General features: G+C 40.9%; 1 protein-coding gene across 2 annotated transcripts in view; it reads right to left on the reverse strand.

Annotated features, from left to right (window-relative positions):
- Window positions 1-1,702, reverse strand: part of csk.L (C-terminal Src kinase L homeolog) — a 48,891-nt gene extending 47,189 nt beyond the window's left edge. For both annotated transcript variants that reach the window (XM_018250592.2, XM_018250591.2), the window contains exon 1: window positions 1,081-1,702. The gene's annotated coding sequence lies outside the window, so the exon portion shown is untranslated. The remainder of the gene's footprint in view (window positions 1-1,080) is intronic.
- Between the last annotated feature and the right edge of the window lie 5,563 nt (window positions 1,703-7,265).

Raw genomic sequence — 7,265 nt, forward strand, 5'->3', positions numbered from 1 at the left:
TTGTTTTCCCAATTCCCATTCTATTCCTATTCCTATATTACCAAATTATTCATTAACACCTTATACTCAGGTGATCATTTATAGATCAATTAAGTAAATATACCTGGTGTCAGAAGACTGAGGCCAAAATGGAAACCAAAGGTCCCACAACTTTCAGATTTAGAGTACCAGTGGATTATACAAGAAAATATGACAGGTTGACTTGAATTTGGTAACATTAGCAATGAATACAAATAAAGTTATTTACCTACTCTTTCTATGAAAAAGCAATACAATATTACAATACAAGATGTAGGCCTCAAAAATGGTGGAATTACTGTTTCACAGCATACATATATGGCAACACCCCACAAGTGAAATTAATTCTATTTGAATTTCTGAACAGGAAGCTGAAAAAAACCAGATGAGTGGACTAAAAATAAACTAAAGTGCTTGTATCATTTACAGCACTAATTTAAATGACATCAACAACTCCTCTCAGCATCCTCTGCAGTTGGTCAGGCTGGGGATGATTGACAGGGAACGAAAACATGTAAGGTGGACATCCATCCATTGACTTTACAATGCAATAGGCCCTGCACTACGAACGTACTATGCTACCTAAATGTATGGAAAATGTAACGGAAAACTACATTTGCCATCTACAGACTCAGCGTAGGACTTTCTCAATATGAAACTGTATAAAATAACACACACTTATTTTCTGTATTTTCAGTGACCTATGATGTCTAAAACAAAATAAATAAAGTTACTGAATGTAGAAATCATTTATCAGTAAATAAGTAATAAATACCAATATAATGTAATAATACCAATATGACGGGATAATGGCAGGGAGTGTGAGTGACAAACAGGGAAATGCCATATAAATCCTTCCCAATGATTTAAAACAGGGACATCCAATCAGTTGTCTGAACTATAATTCTCTGAATGCTTCAAGCAACCAAAACAAACAAAAGATAGTGTTGCAGCTGAACTACTTCTACTAAAAAGGATTGTGAAAATCAGATAAAAGATAGAGATGATAAAGTAATATAAATATTGCAATATTCTGGGACAGTAACAATCAGTGGGTCTTACCTGGAGGTGGCAAGGTCCGGTGCTTTCCATAGAGGGGAAGTCGCAGAGGTTTGGAGAGGAGGTTCAGATGGGGAGGCAGAGAGAAGGGAGGGTGGGTAGGTGGGATGCAAGCTACAACATAGGACTATGTTAGGGGACCGACTTAAATGGGGGAGGTGCAGAAGGTATTTAAAGGAAGACAGCTGTGATATGAATGGGGCGAGGGATAATTAGAGTGTATAAAGGGCAACTGCAAATTACACGGTGCAAACAGAGCGTTGGCTACTGAAGCAGTGGATGTTTGAGATGAGAATGGAAGGAGCAGCCAGTTATAGTAGTAAAGGCACTCGGATTTATGAAGTAGAGAGATGTCCCTATCAGGAATCAATAGAAGAAATTAGAAGCAATGACAGCCCTCTTTGGCGTTAATAGGTGGTGCACTGATTTATGAGGCACAGCGCACTACGTCCCCGGTTCGCTTCGGTTATTTGGGGGGGAAGGGAAGGCCTCCTCTCACTGTCTTCTCAAACGCGGCCCTGACAGAGGAAACGGTGTCAGGTCCACCCACGGTATTAGGCATGCGCAAACAAAAACCAAACCCAGGGCGTGAGCAGCAATACTTTTCCGTCCGCCATATTGGGGATGGCACGGCCCTGCAGCTATGTTCCAGTGATTGGTTGATGCGCCTTTTGCGTGATCCCGGCTGGCGACGTCAATAGAACGCAACATTCAGAGCCATATTTTGGCTGGCAGATGTTGCCATGGTTGGGTCTGCATTATTTTGGTAGGATGTTGAATATATAACCGTTGAATTCTATCGTATAATAATCTAGTGTGATAAAAAAACGATAGAGTCTAATGTGGGTACCAAAACGGGGTTTCTGCAGAGTTTGAGATGCTAACATTGAGGATGCAGTTAGCCAAGTCACCCTTCAAACTGCTAGACAGACAAGTTATAGAAGATGAAGCTCATTGCAGCCTAACTCTGATTATTAATTATATACATACATGCATAAACATTAAATACATTCATCCATTTGCTTATATAAATATCACATACATTTATCTTTGCACATTTCTCTCTCATATGTCTTAAATTGAACCTGGAATCATTTACATACACCACCATGTGGCTCATAGGCCTAATAAGAATGTAAATATATGTGTACATACCTTGTAAACAAGTGTGACAGAATCTTGCCTGTTTTGTATTAATGGAATCTTGCCTGTTTTGTATTAATGGAATAGAATCTCATACCTCCCCCAACATCTGAATTATTAAATAAGGAACACATGATTAGACCATGACCTTGTTCTTCCTCAACCACTTATTGGTCTACCCACTTTTACAAGAAGCCCTGTCCCTATATTGGGTCCATAATTCAGGGCTGTCCTTGACCATTTAGAGGTACGGTAGGTAGTGGGGGGCAAGGCAGCCTTATAGCTAAATATGATAACATCTGAGAGTCAGGCTTATTTCTTATGTTGGATATCATTATAGGAGAGTAATAGCTGCTACCAAGATTTTATATATCTGTAACCTCGTTATGAGCTAAGAAGGGCCAAACCAAATGTTTCACTAAAAATGGTGGGTCCTGAACCCATAAAGTCTGAAGATCTCTGGACTAAATTCTATTGGCCTAAAGGCACTGTTACAGTAGGAATTTCACCCCTTTAAAAAGCAAGACAGACCAGCAGGGTTCTTTTAATGCATGTTATGATTGCTTCATTTGTAAATTGCTTTGTGAAGAATATCTTTTTAGAGATTATAGGGCCATCACTAGATTGATGTGTGGATAGGCCATCACTGTGAAAAGCAGATGTGTTAAGCTCCCCATAGACGCGACGATTCTTCTTGCCGAACGACCAATTTTAGGGAAGCCCGACCAATCCTTCGAAATTATTGTGCGGTTAGTGGTATTCAAACGATCGTACATCTTACGATTTTTCGGCCGACATCTGTCAGGAAATTGATCGGCCAGGTCAAAAAATCTTTGTCGGTCCCAGTACAATCTATCTATGTTTGCAGGGCCAAGCAGGCAGCTCCCCTTTGTTTTCCTTGTAAATTGGTCTTTTAAGTTGATGGTACGATCGTACTGAGAAGATCGTGGTCTCACGATCAGGATCTGATCTTTTAAAAATCTCAACATCTATGGTCAGCTGTAGACACTGGTGCATCGAAACAACGCACAGAAGCAACTTTCACATGGATGAACGGGTACAGAGTTGAATCTGGAAGCCTGACTCATCAATAGGCAAGAAACACTAATGAGCTCTTCTTTTCACATACATGTATCACACATGCATTCCCTCTCACAAAGTCTCTAGTGCCAGTTGTATGAATGCAGTAGCATAGTGCTGTTATCAGGCCAAAGACAAAGTCTCTGGCTCTTGCAATTCCCTATATTGGCTCCTTTTAAGGGAATTCCTCCATCAAATCAGCATGTTCTTGGTGATAGCATTCTGAACATAATAGTCCCCCAGAAGAGCTTTGTAGCTGTGGTTAGTAGAACATGCCCTGGTGGGCACTGAGAAAGTGCTCCTCTACTCATTTTTTTTTAAAGCAGCCCTATAAGCAAATATTGCTTTGTAAAAGCACCCTCACACATTGACTGGCATTGCTGATGTGAGAAAGAAGTTATTATAATATGCACATAGACATTATGAGGGTTACAAAATAAACATAACCACAGAGTTAGTGATTATTGCCGTTACATTTAGACAGAAAGTGAAAGCGTCAGAGCAGACTGATCCTGTCAGAATTATGAATAGAGCTATAAAAAAGGAAAATAGAGCAGAAACATATACAATAGAGCAGAAATGTATACAACAGAGCAGAAACAGGGAATCAAAGTAGAGAAAAGAGCATATACTAAAGAAGCAAATGTTGATACTTTTCTCAGCAGCTGTCACCAGTTGGTGAACTCTAGTTGACTACTTCTAATTTCTGTAATCCAGTAAAGCCAATGTTCTCTCTAAGCTGTGTGCTCAGTGAGGCCTGCGCACACAACTATCTGTAGTATGCACAAAGAAATTAGTGCAGTTTTAAAAATGCGCACAAAACTTTAAAATGTGCGCACAAAAGATTTTTTTTGCACGCATAGCCAAGAAGGAGTTTGAGGGAACATTGACTAAAGTCATTGAACACCATGCCTGCTCCATGATGAGCACAATGCCTTTACTCTGGCAGAGTAAAAGCTTTAAATCACCTTTGGATGAGAAAATTGTTGTTTTTGCAACAGGCATGAACATTTAAGGCAGTTGTGAAGGTACCTGTAATGCAGGGTCGTCTGCCGCGCCATCGGCGGGGAAGCCCGCCGCACCTGCCTTCTTCATAGCCGCGCCAGCGTGCTTTCGCTGGCGCCGGCTCCTCTATAGGGCCCGTGGCACGCCTCCTTTCATTTAAAGGCGCACCGACGTCATGCGAAATTCAAACTGTATTTAAAGCCCATTCTGTCCACAGCACCTTGCCCGTGATAGGATTTGTGCCTGGTGCTTCTGAGCTTAAGCTATTTCTGTCTGAACCTGTTTGTGATTCCTGTTGTGACCCCTGCCTGGCTTTTGACTATTCTGACTTCTGGATCCTGACCCTTGCCTGATTACCGGCTACCTCTTTTGCTTAACCCTTTTGATTGACAACCCGGTTTGACCCTTGCCTGCCTGACAATTCTTGATATCTGCCTGCCTCGACCCAGCCTGTCTGACGATTTTCTTGCCTGCTCCATTTGTACAGTGACCTTCGGCCCAAAAGACTTTGCTAACAACCGTGCCCCTTTGCCAGCCAGAACATCTCGCTTGTTCCCCTCGTTAAGTCCAGGTGACACCCAAGTAAGCTGAGGGCTCCTCCCGAAGCCCAACGGTGGTCACACTACTGGTGAAGCCGAGACCAGGGTACTTGGCACCTGTTCTGGTATTGGGTGCCGGTCGTGACAGCAGTTTAATGTTCTACTAAATTGCCTTTTTTGAGAAACTTAAATTTGAAATGATTGACCATTAAGTACCTTAAGTTACATCATCTCTTGTATCCATATGTGGACTTATGTTGGTGACTAATATCCAAGCAACCTCCAGAGATCCCAATGGGAGAGGAAGGTAAGTGTCCTGCAGTGGTGGGGGAAGAGAGCCCAGACTAGCGGAAGGTAGAAAGAGGGTATGTGCCTAGCACGTCCTCCCAATGTTGCACACTAGCCATTTGCTTCTTCTGCCTACCCCTAGTTGTGTACATTATATATTTTATAGTTTTATTTATCACAAACCTATCCCACTGATAATTTCAAATATACTGCTTCTGTGACTTTATGTTTGGCCTGTTTCAGTGAACAGCTGATTCGATTTAGAGAGTTAGTTGTAAGGAAATTGTTGCAACTATTTTTACATCTTAAGAAAACAAGCATAACCTTTAATAATAGCCAACTTGTTCTACTGGTTTTATTACAATGCAACACAGTTAACAAGATATTTTGGAACAGGTAAGAAAAAAATTGATCTGACTTTTGTGGCCAGCTTACTGTAATATGGGCTTTCTGTAAGCAAACCATACAATAGAAGTAGATTTGAAGTCTTTCAACCTTAGAAAAGATTGTTGGCATTTTTATCAAGACAGAAACATACCCTTGCTTTCTTTACAACTGGGAATAATAAACGTCAGACTAATGGAGGTAGTGCCCTGGTTTTGAAAGCCCATAATCTAAAGAGCAAGCTTATGACACATTATGTGGTAGGAGGTGCTGAAACTCAACTTTATTAAATTGTTGCTGTGAAAATGTTTTCAGATTATTGGACGAAAACCCAGACTTTATCAGATTATCCAGCGCTGATCACGATGTCAAAAGAAACAACTTTTTGCCATTGACTTCTTCATGACCTTGACAGATTTGAGATGGAGTATTTTGGGATTTGATTTTTAGTAGTTTTGGGGTATAAGAAATCTCTTAAAATTTGAGGGGTTTTTTCCAAGAAAAAATAGAGTTTCCCCTTTAAAACCTCAACCAAATACATTCAAGGTTTATTAAATGGGCTACTTTATCCTATATAATAAAGTTGAAGTGTCTCTGCGTCCAGTCCCTGTGTCCGTGGGATTGCGCTACTGCGCATGTGCCCCACGGACCGTCGTTACATATGTTCGAGTGCCCGTTAAGTTAACGGGCTTAATGTCTAGTGTTAATATAATATCTTATTGATTTGTATGTACAATACCCCAGGCAAGTTAATGCATCACAGTTTTATCACGAGTCAGTTAACCTGCCTGTATGTTATGGAGTGTACAAAGAAACCAGAGCACTTAGAGGAAACCCACACAAGCAAAGGGAGAACATAATGGGGCACATTTACGGTGTGTGAATTTTCTCTTCACCTAACTTCACCACAGTTCTCACTTTGCTAGGTGTATTTTCACAACTAAAATTCGTAAGTTAATTTTTTCAAGAGAAATGTGGTGAAAGGTATCTTTGTGAATGGCTTTTTATTGAGTGCATTTTTTCTGCACCATTCCATCAAATTTGCAATGAAGTGCATGTGTAACTGCCCATCTTTGCATGTTTGTATCAGGCACATTGCCATCCCCACTGCAATGTGAGTAAAAACCTGGCAACTTGTGCCCTAAATTGCATACTGTAGTAGTGGTTATAAATGAGTAGGGTTGCCACCTGGCCGGTATTTTACTGGCCGGTAAAAAAGATGGTTGATCCCAATGTTATTAATAGGGAAAAAAGAAATATATAGGAAGGCTGGTATTTTTTTCCAGAAAAGATGGCAACCCTATAAATGAGCCATTATATGTAGGCCACCAGACCCTCACCAATCTGTTTTTGCCCTAATGGAATCAACTTACAGCTCATAAGTGCAGTGTAAGAATGGGTCCAGTGTGTAACCCCTACTATGTGGCTGAAAACACATGAATTTACAGCACAGGGTGCAGGTGTAACGTTCACAGCGGGAAGCCACTGTAACGGGAGTAAGTCTCACACTTAGTAGTGGGTGTGGTGGAAGCCCAGGGAAATAGCCATAAACAATTGGAGCAGGCATAGGGACTTTGCAGATTTAATGGAACTGAAGATAAACACAGGAACAGGTCAAAATCAGATACAAAGTCAAAACAAAAGTCTTTACCAGGCAGGCAAGGAAAGCTGAAACAAAATCACAGGAACAAGAACTCTGGAACTAGGAATTACAGGAGCAAGGAACAACGGTTATCCAGGAACAAACTA

The sequence above is a fragment of the Xenopus laevis genome, chromosome 3L, assembly GCF_017654675.1.
Source record: "Xenopus laevis strain J_2021 chromosome 3L, Xenopus_laevis_v10.1, whole genome shotgun sequence".
Lineage (NCBI taxonomy): Eukaryota > Metazoa > Chordata > Amphibia > Anura > Pipidae > Xenopus > Xenopus laevis.